This window comes from Leptinotarsa decemlineata, unplaced genomic scaffold, assembly GCF_025532065.1.
Source record: "Leptinotarsa decemlineata unplaced genomic scaffold, Ldec_3_MD MMD2_tig00000035_RagTag_RagTag, whole genome shotgun sequence".
Taxonomy (NCBI): Eukaryota; Metazoa; Arthropoda; class Insecta; order Coleoptera; family Chrysomelidae; genus Leptinotarsa; species Leptinotarsa decemlineata.
Genome location: NW_027412540.1, coordinates 16,099,673 through 16,116,972, shown reverse-complemented (window position 1 = coordinate 16,116,972; position 17,300 = coordinate 16,099,673). Strand labels below are relative to the sequence as shown.

At 33.7% G+C, this 17,300-nt stretch overlaps 1 protein-coding gene and 1 long non-coding RNA gene across 3 annotated transcripts in view; one reads left to right on the top strand and one right to left on the bottom strand.

Annotated features, from left to right (window-relative positions):
* tei (irregular chiasm C-roughest protein teiresias) overlaps positions 1-17,300 on the top strand; it is a 762,167-nt gene that overhangs the window by 704,370 nt on the left and 40,497 nt on the right. The gene's annotated exons all lie outside the window — the stretch shown is intronic.
* Positions 6,709-17,300, bottom strand: part of LOC141481034 (uncharacterized) — a 53,467-nt gene continuing 42,875 nt past the window's right edge. The window contains exon 2 of the long non-coding RNA XR_012464710.1: positions 6,709-7,049. This is a non-coding gene — a long non-coding RNA (uncharacterized lncRNA). The remainder of the gene's footprint in view (positions 7,050-17,300) is intronic.

The window sequence follows — 17,300 nt, the reverse complement described above, 5'->3', positions numbered from 1 at the left end:
CGCTGGCTTCCAAGAAGGAGGAAGCGAAGGAAAGTCTTCCTTCGCTGGCTTCCAAGAAGGAGGAAGCGAAGGAAAGTCTTCCGGAAGTCTACGCTTCTTTTTTGCCGGTTCATTCGGCTTTGTCATGGCATTGATTGTCTCAAGCTGTGCAAACTGTCTAGCAGTTTCTTCACACCGCTATCCGAACGACTCACACCCTTAGATTTCCCAAGGGCAAGCGATAATATTGTGAACAGTCTCGTGAAGTGATATACTTTGTGGAAATAATTCGAAACATTAGTCACAGTGAAAATAATTTTGTTTGTCACTTTCACAGCTAACGTCAGAATAGCACGCATCCTGTGGATGTTTGATAGTACCTATATATGTGAGCTGCTGTTTTTCGTCATCATTGACGTTAGCTTGATCATTGACAACTCCTGAACGGTTATGCTTTTTATTGTTAACAAATCCAGTTTCCATAAATGTGTTCAATTATTTCGAAACGTATTTGTGTCGTACATTTCTTCCTGGATGATTCATCATTGAACATACGGCAGCAGCTCTAGCACTATTTCCATTCTGGTTGTACAAACTCAATATTTCAATCCATTCTCGAAGCGTATAAACCATTGCTTCTCAAGAATTCACAAAAACAGAAACACCACTTGTAACTTCACCTGGTAGGTTATCGTTATTGTAGAATAAGAATAACCATAGTAACAGATTGTACACAAGTTCATTCAGGGTGGCTCAAATAATTTTTAGCTTCCAAACTATGAGCTTCAGACCATAATGTATTCTACTTTGTTGAAATCTGTTCATCATGGAACATCTGACAATGCAAAAAAATTGATCCATTTAATTGAAAAAAATTGAGACATGCTCTGGAGGTGCGATAGGGAAAGTTAGATAAAGTGTGAATATGTTGAGGTGTTTTTTTATTTTTCCTGAAAACCGTTGTTCCAAAAGTTATTCAGGGTAGCTCGTTTTCAACTCAAATAATTTGTAGCTCCCGAATGATGAGCTTCAGACCATATGTTTTATACTTTGTTGAAATCTGCTCATCATGGATCATCTGATAATGCGAAACAATATAGGATGATTCATTTAAAAAAAATTGAAGACATGCTCTGGGGTGTGATAGGAGAAGTAACATCAAATGTGAATATGTCAAAATGTGTCCCCCTGTATACTATGGTTGACGTGTTTTTTTATTTTTCCTGCAAATAATTGTACCAAAAGTTATTCAGGGTGGCTCATTTTAAATGGAATGCACTATATTAGTGTCCGACCGAAAGTTCTGTTTCGGTCGAGTTTCGACAAAAAACGGGTTTCGGTTTAGTTTCGGTTTCGGCAGCAAACCTGCCGAAACCACGACCGAAACCGAAACTGCATTCGGGAGTTTCCGCGTTGTGATCGGTCATGTTCGGCGCGTTGAATTTCATACAAGCAGCAAAGACAAATAAACACCTCACCTATTTTAAGTATTTTTAAGGTGCAATTACTATTTTTTCTTGAATAAGGGTTTTTTATGTTGATTATCAATATGTAAAAATGTCGAAGACTGCATAACGTTGTGATTTAAAGATGAAAAAAATAATGACTGACTGATTATAATAACGTATCCTTTATTTTTCCTCCAAAACATAATCGTTGTCAGGAAGTTTCGGTTTCGGGCGAAACTGAGACCGTTGCCGAAATTCGTTTTTGGATTCGGTTTCGGTCGTAAAAACCACTTTCGGTCGGACACTACACTATATACCATATAATTAAATGAATAAAATGTTATAATAATTCATTACATTTTTTTATTTGAATCTGGCCCGTCTACGCATTCTAAATTTAATTTATGGCCCTGCCAAATTGAGTTTGAAACCTCTGATCTAGATATCTTTGTAAAGAGTTTGTTTTGAACTTAATTGCTTTCGTCCATCCTTTACAATTTTCCACGATTTTCTATATGAAGTTCATCTTTGTAAAGAGCATATTCTAAACTTAATTGCTTGCTACCTTTCTAATTTTTTCTCTCAAAAATCAGCCTCTTCTAAAATATTCCTTTCAATTCGAATATTTTCAGATTTCATCATCTATTCAACATTCAGACCGTCTGATATTTTTTATCGAAGTAACCTTTTAATTCAATTATCCTCTTCAAATTTTACTTTTTTTATGTTTGTTAAACGATATCCCACGTTCATATTATTATTTCATCCTCTTTGACATACCGTACTCTTCTACCCAACTTCATTAATTCATAAACTCAAAAAAATTGTTTATCAACCCCATTCCGGTATAGTCCCTGACACAGCCTCGTGAGAGTCCAGTGCGTTCCTGGCCAAGCAGAGACAGAAAAGATTAGGTTAATTTTTTTCTCCATAGAGGCTGTGTTCCACTACTTTGCTGCAGGGTTCTCTTGACTTTTGATCTCGACCCTTCGTCTATAGGGAAAGCTCTCCCTAGAGAAGGCCGGGAATGAAATCGCCGACAGTGAAATATCTTCGGGTGGGCCTTGGTACTGGCCAGTGATCAGGTTACATGAGATAGCGTTGTCTGGGGTATAAGGATTTTAATTAAAAAAATACCGGGTGATCACATATCCTTCTATAATTTGAAACTCAGGATTGTGAATTTATTTGTTTGAATGAGATCCCAAGTGAAGCCTTCCCGTAAGTAGTGTGGTCCAATAAATGTGCAATAAATATTGTTTTTCATTTGTTGCACGATTCAAAAGTTACTGCATATTTGATAATCATATTACACGTATTTTGAATATTTTCAAGTCGAACAGCTACAGGGCAGGTCAAAAATTATCAAATCTTCTCAAGAGTGAAGCTCCTTCATTTCAAAAACTACAACATAATGATATTTTGAATATACTGATCCATTACTTGGTAATAATCAATAACACTAGGTATTCATGATGATAATTAAAAATGTTCACAGTACAGCTACTTAGCTACTGAGGTAGAGAACTGGTGCCAGACCAAATGAGGAAGCTACTGTCGCAGTTAAACGCAGTTATTGCTTGCCGCCCAACATCTCCATAAATAAAAATTATATCAATTATTTCTGAAGTGATAACTTCTTTTGGGAGGGAAAGCGGCTTCGTTACGTAACGCGTTATGGCGCCAGTCTGTCTGGCTTCCCTCTCTCTCACGCATACAGCAGCGACAGGCAGGCTCCTCCTTCCTCACTCTTACCCACAGCGCTAGACGTATTTTGAACAAACGCTTCTCTCTCCTCTCTTCGCATGACTCAGTGTTTAGTTTGCGATAGACATATACTGTTGTGAGCAGTGAGCATATAACCTAAAACTATCACCGCTTTTGGAAGTGATCATAAAAAATTCGATAAAACAAGCAGAAGATGATCTTCGGAACATTAGCTATAATATATGTACATACACAATGTAATCAATAAAAGATTTTATTGATGAATAACCATTCTTTACATCATCATATTAAAATACATAAAATTCAATTAATAACCTTAGCTTTTCTCGAGTTAAACAATTGCAGTATCAAATAGTTCAACTTAGATTAGTTTAAGTTATCACTTCTCTGCGTCCCGAGACACACAGTTTTTTTTTAAATTGAGTAAAACTGGTAAGCAATTTTTTCCTTCTAAAATTTAAGATACGAAAAATATATTTGCCATAAAGATAATGTTCATACAATCACTACTTTCGCACAGACACCGCTCTTAGAGCACCTAAAACATTTTTCTGTAGTACTTGTGTTTTGTCCTTAGAAAAAACTCAATTATGAAGAATTTAAAATCCACTAGTTAGTAAATGTAAATGAACTGTCGTTTGCTACGGCATTACTTTTTCATCTGAATTTTTCAGTATCAAACATAACTGTTCAATTAAGAAACCTCAGTATAATATTCATCATTCAAATCAACTGGAAAACCACCTCTGTCAGTGCACGAGGTCTCTAATTGCTTTTGTAAGGGGCTAGTTGCATGTTTCGTTATGTTTGCTCAAATGCCAATGAATTGATTTATCATCTCAAAGATGGTTGTCACTTAATTCTTCAAATAAAACATTTATATAGTGCAAAATTCTTACTCAAAATTCAACAGATTTAACGTCACATCAAAATGCTTGATCAGATGTTGCTGACGTCACAAGTCGGTTGCATTTTTATTCACCATAACTAGTTGTTGGTTTTTCTGATTTTTTGTGAATTCATGTCAAATCTGATATATTTTGATATTTTAAAAGAAATGTGAGAACATCATAGCCTTTAAGCAAAAAAGTCTCCTTTTTGAAATACTAGACTAAACGAACAGGCAAACGGCTATGCAACGATGTTGCAATAAATGAAATGAACAGACTGAACATCGTCAACTGAATATTGAAAAAAAATAGCAAAAAAACATTTTTTAAGACAAGCCTACAATTACATGTTCTAAACAGAAAAAAATTGCCTTTTAATCAAGTAAAACCCGAATTGAAGATAAAACTGAGACCTCTAGCGTAGAATAATTTCAAAACAAGCACTTTTCCCAAACACCAGATATGCAAAATCATCATTCGAATCTCATCTAATGGAATAATTTTTCAGATTTGTAACTGCTGAAAATCGGTTATATTCTGAAATATGTACAGGGTGAGATTCCCTCGGTCCATTGCTATCAGAGGAAACAATTTTTCGAACTGTTTGATTTTTTGCAGTCATATCGATAAATACTATCTTCAAAAATTATTTTCTCGCATACTGGGTGATTCAGCCGAGTGTAGCCAACCAAAGTTATATATTTTTTTAAATAGAACACCCAGTATATGAATGCGTCATGCGATTCCATATTATTTCAACTCTCTAAGGAATTTTCAAATTTCCATTGCGGTATTGCCAAGTTATTCCAGACAATATTTTTTATTCGCCACCCGCATGTCTACAACAATTAAGTGGATTTTTTAGGAATAGTTAGTCAATATCATTATGATAATTTCTGGAATCTCAACCTTCGGAAACAATATATAGGGTGCCCGGTAAAACCGGTGAAGTTTCATTCATTTTCAAAGAGACATAATTCAACTTTTTCAAATGGAACACTACATTTCACTACATTTTTTATCAGATGTATACTATACGAAAACTGATATTTTAGAAATTTTACTAAGTTTAAGTTATTATTGTTAGCACAAAAAATGTATTTTCTTACGTTCACTTACTCAAATTTGTTTTTCGAATATTCAAACTAATCGCTTGTACATTAGCATATGTTAGGAATCATACGTTAAAAGGTAAGACCTTGTTAGTCCTTAGCTCGCACAAGTTTCTCAAGTTCTGAGAGTTGATTAACGGAAAAACAAATTTTTTTAAACATATTTTTCATACCATCTAGTGATAGCTATCAGCGGTTTCAACGGTAAAAAATGCATAAAAAACCTAAAGAGTATTCATACTGCTTTTTTCTTTAAAAACACAGTTTAACATGACTGACATCAAAAAATGAATCTCGGAATTTGTCAATAACGTCATGTGTTAAAGTTTCTTTCGCGGGTAGATTGAATCATTTTCATTATGAATTATGTATTGGAAGATATGATGCAAATGGTCTATGCTTTGGGGGAAAGTGACAGAAACTGCCTCCGTGCATCTAGAATTTACAAAGAGAAGTTCCCCGAAAGAAGACAACCTGATGGAAGGGCATTTCAGGCTCTTAAAACAAAATTTGAAAAAACTGGTAAAGTCATTCACGAGAAGTTCGAACGTGTCTGCCCTTTAACAAAGAAAGAGAATACATTTCAAATTGCTCTTCACCTTGTTGAAAATCCCCATGTGAGTACCCGAGATCTAAGCAGGGAATTAGGATTTTCTCAAACCAGCGAGTCTCGAATGATACGAGCAAGCAAATTTCATTCTTACCACATGCAATTGATGCAAGAGTTAAGAGGAAGAGATTTTGAAAAACGTATTCAGTTTTGCCAGTGAGGCTTAAAAAAAGATCAATCAGAAAAATTATTTTTTCGATTTCGTGTAATTTTCTGATGAAGCGACTTTTCATAAAAATGCAACTGTGAATCGGCATAACATGCATTATTATGCAACGGAAAACCCCCATTCTGTTCGTTGCCTGAACCATCAACAGCGTTGGTTACTGTAGTTGGTTTGGATGGGCATCTCACTGGAAAAAAATATGTAAGATTTCTTCGGCATGCGTTTTCGAATTTATTGGACGAGATTCCATATGGAACAAGACTTAGAATATGGCTATAAGACGGTACACCACCACATTTTGAAACTGAAGTACGGGAATACATCAACGATCATTCCAATCAAAAATGGATAAGTAGGGCTGGGCTTGTGGCGTAGCTCCATATCACCTGGCCTGACCTGACCAGCATATCTGTTTAAAATCTGTTCAAAATATGTTTTTCCGTCAACCAGCTGTCGCAACCCTACGAACGACAACCCTCAGAAGACTAAATATTGCGCGAGCTAAGGATTAACGAGGTCTTACATTTTTAACGTGTGATTCCTAACACGGGTTGGACGATAGAGTGAAAATCGATCGTTCAGACTAGGGCTTGAACCACCGACCAACACGGCAGTCAATTCGAGTGAGTGAAAAAAGTACTCACGTCGAACCGCCTGGCTACCGACCGACCCAATCTGTATATATTATATAGAGAGAGACCTGAATTTTTTTAATCTTCTATAGGGTTCACCACAGCAACTGAAAAAGATTAGTTCTTATAAGACAACTAAAACATAATTTCAAAACCATTTATTTACAACTGTTACAATAAAATACAATATATATTCCATTTCCAAGTGTATACGTTCTAGGTTCACAGAATTTCATTCATTCGATATATTCTTTTTATACACAGATTTTATTCATTCGATATGTTCTTTTACCCAAATTTCCTTCTTTTTTTCTAAGGTGAACAGTTGCTTGTAAATTGTTCGGATGGAACTTCTTTCGTCGATCAACTGCCAATAAATTCTACAGTTCACAAGACTAAAAGGGCCCTCAGGTTGGTTTTGCAGTGTAACAAATGTTACTCTCTGGGGCATCCTAAGAAACTCTGCACCAGCAACATCTGTGAACTGAGATATCTTTTAATGACCATATAAATAAACTCGAAGTAGGTTTAGTTTCCACAGAAATGGGGATTTGTAAGTGTAATGTAATTTTCCGGTGATGAGACCTGGGATTTTTGTTCAAGAGTATCAGGAAACTAAAATTATTGCGGAATAGTGTACGGAGGAAATTGAATCATATACTTACGTTGAGCTTTTTTTATTTCGTAAACGGATGAGTTGAAATAGTTTCGCACAGTTTGAGAGTTTATTTCTAGTTCCTTGACGATTTTTCATGTCTGCAATTCAACAATGGAAAAAATGTCTCTTGAGACATAGAAAGTTGAGGATTCTTAATGAATATTCTCTCTTGTGTAAGCCTCACAAAAATTCAAAGTAATTTCAAGTGAGATACAAAACATACCCTAACATGGACCGTTTTATAGAGACTTGATATATCTTTCAAACTAAGTGAAACTTGACCCCTTGTACAATTTGAGCTTTTGAAAGTGGTTGATCTGTAGAAGGAAAACATTTATGTGGAAAATTTCTGTTATGGATATACGGGTTGTATTATGTTTTCACACATTCCAGGAATAATTCATGCCAACTGGAAAGACTCCAAACGATACCTATAAAAATCTTTCATAATATGTTTTATCCATTAAGCTATCACTCACCTGCGAACGACAACTTTCAGAAGTCTAAACTGCCAACGTGCGATTCTTAGTAAGGTTGGGCGATAGGAAGTGAAAATCGATCGTGGCTGCCGTTATCGGTTATTTTCAAAATGATAGAACTTTGAAAAATTCAGGGTTGTCATTGTCTAATAATTGCCAGTTACCCGAAGGTATTCTATCATATGTCACGTATGCTTGAATTAGCCTGAACAAAAGGAAATTCTCCGTAAATTTTCTGTTTTTAACTGGTTTATATCCACTTTTATTTTTCATCCATCTTTTGTTCTAACCGATTTCGTTCCAATTAGAGCAATTTGAGCTCAAATTTCATAACAACGATATAAACTTGACTGCTATCTACCTGTGGAATCCCTGCATTTCATTAGATGTGAAAACAATTATTCAAGGCTCTACACAAACTGAACGTTTCATTCTCTTGTATGTTCTTTCATCTGTATTTGGGTTACATCAGATAATATCCTTTGTGTTGGATCTTCTCTAGGTTTACTGTTTCTAGGAGTGTGTATTGTTTTATGTAGTATATTGAATGCTAGGTCTTGTGTTTTGATTTGTATTTGTTCCTCGATATGTGAATTATGACTTGAATTTATGGATGTTTAGGTTTTCCCAAATGTTCATACGGTTTCCTTTATTGACTTGTTTTATGAGTTTTATGTTCTCTGGTGGGGGGAAGTTATGTTTGTTTTGTATGGCGTGTGTAGCGAGGTTTGATTCATATATTATTGGGTTTATGTATGCCTTGTTGTACTCGTCGTACCTTTGGATCAGTTTTTTCTTGGTTTGGCCGATGTAGAATTTGTTGCAGTCCGAGCATTGTATGCTGTACACTCCGTTCAGGTTTTTGTCTTCTTCTTTTCCATATTTGTTTATTTTTTGTGTTATTTTCGTGTTTGCCTTGAATGTGATGTTGATGTTCAGGGGTTAGAAGATGTTTGTTAGTTTTTTGGTTTGGTGACCTATGTATGTGAATGCTGTCTATCTTTGTGTTGTTTCATCTGTTGAAGTAGTTTGATCTTTGTTTTGTATTTTTTGTTTGATTCTATTTTCTTTTTCGCTATTTGGTATATGATTTTCCTTTTCTTGTTCCGGGCTTCATTGCTAAATGGTAACCTCAACATTCTGTATATGAATGCATTATAAGCAGCCATTTTGTGTGATAGTGGGTGGTTTGAAGTTGCGGGTATAGTGGAACTTATTTGTGTGGGTTTTCTATATATTGCAATTCGAAATTGTGTTTTTTCATTGTTATATCCGATAGTTATATCCAGGTAGTTGAGTTTTGAGTTGAACATAACTATCGGTTATGACCACAACAAAACACTATTTCAAATTGCAATATACAGGAAACCTACACAAATTCTATATCGGCCAAACCCAGAAAAAACTGATCCAAAGGTACGACGAGCATAAAGCATATATTTTCAATAAATTGAATTGCAACAACGAATGTTAAAATATATTTCATTATAACAAAAATAACCTAACCTAACCTAATCCAACCTAACCTTACCCAACCTAACCTAACCTAACTTAACCTAACCTGACCTGACCTGACCTGACCTAATCTAACCTAAAAATAAAAATTACAGAAGAAAATAACAATAAATATAGAAAAATTCCAAACAGCTGAAACTATAGTCAATTTTTGACAAACAATTTTTTTATCTTACATAAAAAGTAATCCTATGTTACTTCTAATACCTCCAAGAACATGTGTACAAAATTTCATGATGATCGGTTGAGTAGTTTTCGCGTGAAAACTTACATTCGCATTTATAATATCAGTAGGGATATATGTATTATACATGTTTATTGATGATGCATAAGTAATAATTCATTGTTCCCAGTATATAATCATTCTCATGAAGTGAAAACCCGAATTAAATCATCCAGTTTCTCCGGAAGCCTCCCACAACACATGTACTAGAAGTAATTCCGCTCCTACCCTCAACAATCGTAAACTCCGCCATATTCCACCTTATTCTCCGATAATAAACATCTAAACACGTAAACCAAGACAATTCCCCGAGGGACAACTTTTGCGGAGGTTACGGCAAAAGTGCGAGATCTCTTCGGAACTTTCGGTATAGCGAGAACGACGTTCAGAATTACAACTTCCGAACTCTGAACTCCGCACCGCCTTCCATTCCTCGTTAACATGGACTAAACTTGAAGGAGTCTCGAGGTGAATTATAAATATGATATATACGAGAGCGTGGTTTGGTCTACCCCTTGGTGTATTAATTTTTCGTTGAGTGTCACTGCGGCAATTTTATTCTATACGAATCACCTTATTTTTCATCTCACAATATAAACCAAGGAAAATGCAAGCAAACACTGCTGATAAAAAATAAATCGAGATCATTTTCGATTTGACACCTGAAAATTGAGGATGGAAAGTGCCTAATTCATAACGCTTACCAACACTTCCCGGATATACCGAAATATGTCTATTGCCAAGTTATTACTTACTTTTCAAAGTGAAATATTTTCAGGAGAGATAGTTTTTTGTAATGGAATTTTTCTGGCATTCTACTCTTTGCTATCATTCAACAAATAATGTGGCCAATTTCTAAAGAAAGGAGGAAAAAAATAATTACAATAAAAACTATAAAAATATGTAGAGTATACGAAGATAATTTTTCTCACGTATTGATGGAAAAAAAGAAATTCAAAAAAGTTTTTTCCTTCAAAGATTTTTTTCTTCTAAAAATATTTCCTTTGCAATATTGTTTGTAAAAATTAATTTTGCTTGATAATCACAATATAATGGTTCAACGATTTTGTAATATTGAAAAATATGTCACTGATTAGCAATACGAAAAAAATTGCAGTTTCCTTATTCTAATAAAATCTACCTTCGACAAATGTGAATAACTTTTGGTATAGTTCAAGTAAACGATATAATGCAACTTATCTTCCAACAGCTCCCCTTTAATAATATAGTTAGGGAGCTTACTAATTTCGTTATTCAATATTCATTTCTGATTATATGAGAACAATAACTATATAATATATATAAATATATATATATATATATATATATATATATATATATATATATATATATATATATATATATATATATATATATATATATATATATAGTAACTCGAAGATTCTCACGGATAAAGTATGATGAGCTGTTTTCTCGGGTTTCGCTCCGTGTTCTGTGTATTTTCTCCCCATAAGGATTATTTTCACAACGTTTCGGCAAAGTCTCATTTGCCATCTTCTGGTGATGTCTGGTTTTTTCAACTAGTTGAATATATATATATATATATATATATATATATATATATATATATATATATATATATATATATATATATATATATATATAAAGTTGAGAATCTTAGCGACTGGAGAAATGTACAGTAGAATGAAATAACGGGGTCTCTCAGTCAAAAAATCAAAAATCAAAAACTCTGCTTTACTTTGCCAAGCTTTCGCTTCTAGTGGGAAGCTTCTTCAGGGCCTATAATTTATTGAGTAGTGGGTTTTTTTTGCCAATGAATAAAATTACAAATCATACTTACAGTAAAAATGAGTAAAAAACAATTAATTGAACATATTGAATTGAACTTCTTTAATTACCTCTATTACATTCTTATCAAATTTTTGAAAATTATTTTCACGCCTGATGCTTTATTTCAATTTTCCCCAAATCAACTCGATGGGAATGAAAACACAAAAATAGGGGAGAAGTTTCAGTATGGTGTGTCCATACTTTTCATCAATACTCTCAAGGGCATACACTTTTTCAAATGTTTTTGTCTGTAAAACTCGTGAAAGAAGTTGGTTTTTGGTATAGTAATCTTCAAAATACAAATTGTTATTCATTAAAAAACTTTGTATTTCATCTTTCCTCGAATTTTTCTTCGGTACTTTGATGAGCTGTCGTGAATGACAGGAAGCGTTGTCAAGAACTATTACACTATTCGCATCCAAATTTGGGATCAATGTGTTTCCAAATCATTTCTCGAAAATATTAGCTCTTATGATAGTCAACATTGCAGTCTTCAAGTTTTTTTCCATATAATTTCAAAGAATTCGGAACCCATCCTTCACTTCCTCCACAATGCACAATGATTAGTCGCGATCTTTTGTTTGCAAACATGTTAGGCGTAAACATTCTCGAACCATCAATCCACCTTTTCATAACTATATCCTCAGTGTCATACCAAGATTCATCTAAATAGAAAATTTGCTGTTGTTCCTGACTTTATTTAGTTATTTGTTCTAAGTATTTGTTACTCAATTACACTATTCTTTTGCTTTCCATAACTGCTTGATGTTTATTTATTATTTTGAATATAAATCCTAGTTTCTGACGTTTCAATTGTAGATACCAACAATCGAAACGTCGTGAACTAACGTGGCTTGAAATCTCCAACTTTGTATTTTTATTTTCTTTTTTCATTTCTTTATTTTTATTTAATTTTTGTTCAATTGTTCTATTTATACTTGTATTTTATTTCACTGTTATTTCATTTCAGGTTTTTGCTCAATATACTTTTCATTCTCAGATATTTATTTTTTAATTCTTCTCTTTTAGGTATCTCAGGGATTTCAAATCATTTTATATATTAGACAATGGAAGTCCGAACTAGTGAAATTCAGTTCTGAAGAATTTTGTTACAGCGGCAAAGTCTGCGTTGTTATCACACTCGTTATTACTATTAGTATTGTCCAAGGACACCACATTTTAAACAGATAACAAAAATTTTAAGTAATTATAACTGCACCAATATCGAATTTCAGCACTCAAATCGTAATCAGTTCCTGAACTGAACATGACGACGATACCTTCCCCAATTTCTATTCGTCACCGCAACATGACTTCAAATTTAATTTTATGACTCTTCAGCCAGTCATAAAACTCGGTTAGTAAAAACTATCCAATACGAACCGCCAAGTCTACAGTCCACGTGGACTGCTTCGCTGCCAGTTCATTTCTATGTATTGGTTTTTTTTTGGCCTTTGAGAGTACCGCCACCTTTAAATGTGCACAATACCGTTTACTTCGACTATACTCCTATTGAAATCTATTAATTCTTGAGATTTAACATTGGTGGCAGTCAGTTATTTGATCAGGAGGAATTTTTCTAAAACAATGAGACACAACAATATATTTTTTTCCTTCAGTTATAAATATTTTTTTTTGTTTTTTATCTCTATTCCGTTATTTTTTTTTAGGGATTTTTACAATAAATGTATATTTTCAGATACAAACCTCTGGCGTTTGCATCACATGTTGCCAAATTTCATTAGTCTCATTTGGATTTTGTTGCTAAACAAACACTTATATAACGCTTCTGTGAGGAAAATATGTGGGATGAGGCACTGTTAAAACTGAGAATTGTTGTAGGAATTGCTTGAAGTCTTTTTTTAATATAACAATAACTATGTTTGATATTTTGAAAAATCTGCTCGTTTTTCGATTTTTTTAAATGACAAATATTCAGTTTGACATATATTACTAATCGCGTGATCATTGTTTTTTGGTTATTTTTTCATTTCGGTCGAAGCAACAATCGATGCCAAAGTCATAATTCAAATAAAGCTAATATTAAAAAAATCATTTGATATAGGTTCTCGGTCACTCTATTAGACTGTTCTAGTTCGTATCGCTATAGAGAATCCACAATACTTTTTTGAAAAGTTCTCTACCTAAACTTTAGTCAGTAGTAGAATTCATATAAATTCAGAAGGGAATATTTCAAAGAGATATTAGTTTTTTCGGAAAAAAGTTACCTCGCTTTCTACTGCTCCATCATTGAAAAAATTGGAGGCTACTTACAAAGAAAAAAAAAGTAAAAAAATAAAATCAAAACTCTTTTGAAGATATGTAAAGCATACACATTGTTTATTCAACAATGAAGAAGTAGATAGCCAAGTAGCTTTTTTCTCGAAATAGAATCTATTGTTTGGGCTATACTAAAAATCTATTTACCAAGAGCGAATGGGAAGTAATACTACATCAAATATCCATTTTCGATTTAAATCCTTTCATTATTGGTAATATGTACTTTCGCATAATCACCGAAACATATTTGCATTTCGAATGTGATGTTGAATATCCTTTGTTTGCTGCAGTTGAACCCTTGTGTTATCATATATCTAAAACCATAATTCATAGTAATCTATTTAATATCTGCATTAATACTGAAAGCTTGGTTCAATGGGCAAATCCTTTTGTCTGCTTTGTGTATACGGCAGAGGATCGTAGAATTCGGGGAGAGCTTAGTCAAATACTGAAGAATGTAAATTTTATGCAGAATTGCATATTTCAAATTAGGAGTTCTTGTAGCTCAATGCTGGAGCCCATCCCGGGAATTCTGAATGGTTTAAGAAGTGATAGATTCGACTGAATACAGAATATCCCAATGTAATGTCAACCAACAATCCATATTACATTTGTTTCATGAAAAAGTCACAGATTGTTCAAATTAACGGTAAGAATACGTATTTGGCAAAAACTGTCCATTGACGGAAAAACTTGAAAGTTGTATTTACTTGCCGTAACAGATAGTTGAATATCTTCAGTATTTTCTCTTGCACTATAAATGAATGGTTTCATCATTAATGTCATTGAGTTAATCAATTTCACAATACAATAAGGGAAGAATCGCGACAGAAAGAACATTGGTCAAACTAAGCGGCCTATAGTAACACGTTTCAAGAATAATATTTCACATATTTGCTTTCGTAGACCAAATACGTCTATTGTCTATAAGGCCCACTAAATGAATAAGAAATGTTTGGAATTGTGGAGACCAATAAATAACAAGAGGCTTTTAGACGCTTTTGAAAATACATTTTTTATAAACAGCGAAATAATTCCAATTCCAAATAACACGTTGTTTAGAAACCAAGGGTATACAGGTGACATATAACTCATTGACATATAAATTTGTATGCAATAAATATATGTACTATAAATCGATTTTTTTTTTCAATGCAATAATATTTCTGAGAATTTAGTGCCTACTATTATGGAATTGAACTTATAATACTGGAAACTCACTTGGTGACGACACTAATTATTTCAGTCATCTCCTGACAATGCTAACTTGGTTAGCGAAACGGGCGTTGAGAAAACATGATTTTTGTTCTGGTGAAGGGAGAGTATTTTCCTTAAATATGAAAAGGGACTGGATCGGTTTCATTTCTTGGAAAAATTTTGATGAATGAGCATTTCCTTTCAAAGAAGAGATCGGATTTCTCTATCGTGACGTCAATGGTCACTAGGCGACAGTCAAGATGATCGATTGATCTTGCAGAATTCTTAGAATATAGGTTAATGATCTTGTCCAAAATGTCGGGATCACATTGTGATCGAACATAATCACGTTCACAATATAAAATGTTTTTTCTGTAATATATATTTGCTTTTCATATCCATGGAAGAAACCAAACAATGATCCACTGAATAAGGGCACTTCAACTTCAAGATATTTCATTCATGAAATTCCTCAATTCGTCTAGTTCTTTTATGAAGTTTGCGCCGATATTGAGTTTCATATATTGATACCGGATACTCCTTTAATCTTATTCCTTCAAAGTTATGAGCCGTTTCTCCTTCACTGCTCTTATTTGCAGTGCAGGGGGTATTGATTCAAGTTGAAGTTTATTATGGATATGAGATCCGCGTTACTCCAAAGCAATTCCTCTAGTTCTGAGTCGTTTATCGCTCTCACAAGGTGTACAACGGCGTGAACAAGTAAGTTATTGAGAAGTTATTTCCATCGATTGGATTGAAGGTGTGAACAGAATAGATGAATAGGTCAATTAAAGATATTGGCGCTTTTCCAAAGGTTGAAAATCAAAAGATCTCAGCAAATCAAATTCACTTCGATTCTTTTTTTGGAAATTGAAATAATTGTTCAATATCAGACATTTAATTCGACTACCTTTCGTAGAAAACATTCGTAACAAGTCGCAATACATAATTGTACACCATTGTACTTTTCCATTGCGCAATACGCAATGGAAAAGTACAATGGTATTAAGAAAGTGTCGAGAGAAAAAAAAGCAAATGGAAATATCATAAACATAATAACACAATCACACAAAAACTAATAAATGAAGGAGTCTTGAGAAATAAAAATTAAAGGTATTTTTGAAATGACAACTCATTGTTGTAGTGATATAGAAGGTGAAATTTTATATATTCATCAAGAGTACGGAAATAGTGAATAATACTGAAGTTTTTTACCAACATGAAACCGTTATTTCAACACCTCGATACGTGTTTCGATCACCAAGTAATCATCTTCAAGAGGAAGAGCAAACAATTTCTTCTTCCTCTTGGTGTTGGAAAAAAACTTCAGTAATAATCATTACTACACCAAAGGTTCCAAACAGTTCATTACATGTACAGAAATAGTGTCTAGTGAATAAATTTTTATTTATTTTATTTCTTGTACCTTATATTGTTTGCCTCATTTTCGAGTTTAACAAAAATATGTGTCAGGCCAAATCAAATCAATGTAATTGCTACAAATGCAGCAAGTGGGCAGATTCAGGCCAGAATGTACTGGAAGCAACGACGGATCATTCTGAAGAAGTTGAAATAGGACGTAGACTATTTGAGATAGGATGATTGAAGTAATTAAGTGAAAAATGTAATCTGAGTAGTTAATGTACGTGGTAGAGTTTTCTGCTATTTTCAAACTTATTCAAAAACTTCAGAGATATTACAAATTTATTTGAGGTATTTTTTTACAAGCTGTTATTCAACGATGTTTTATGTCTATACAGGGTTTTTAATAAACCTGCGACAAAAAATTAAAGGACCATTCCTTGGACTATTCTAAGGATATTTAGCTCTTTTCGACAAAAACCATTTTAATAATTTTAAATAACGTAGCCGAAATAAAAGTATGGCGTACTACTCTGGACCTACCGAGTAATACAAAATCTAACAATTTCGTTGGTACCTATATCAACAACATTCGGATTACTACAAACAGCTGCAGACATTCTATTCGAATAGTATGTCTCGTAAGTTATCCTGGTGTTTTTGAAAGAGTTCGAGTATCGATGAGGAGAAGATTGGATTCTTGGATCGGAGCAGGCGGTAGTCTCTGTATAGTTGAATTGAATTTTGAATTGGTTATCCTGCAGCTGAAATTTTGCTCACACATTCAGTTTGGGTGGCAATACATGGTTAGCTAAGTAACGCCATTCTGCATGCAACATAGCAGACTAATTTTTTTATGCACCCCATGATGTAGGTACCAATCGACAGGGTTTGCTTGAAAGAATACTGAAAATAAAATGAATCAATCTAAATCCAATATAGCAATATCCCAAAGATATTGAACTATGTCTCGATGTACCCCTATGATACGGATATCAAATGTATGGTTTCAAGGGAGACATTTCGAAATGCGGCTATTCCATGCAGACTAAGTCCAGCGATAACTTGAAAATAAATGATTAGTGAAAAGCATTTTCAAATACATCGATCTTGAGATTCTAGAGTAGAGAGGGCATCATTCGACAACATACTCCAATAATCCGAACAACTATCTAAACAGAGTGGTCTGGATTGCATCTGCGGAATTCG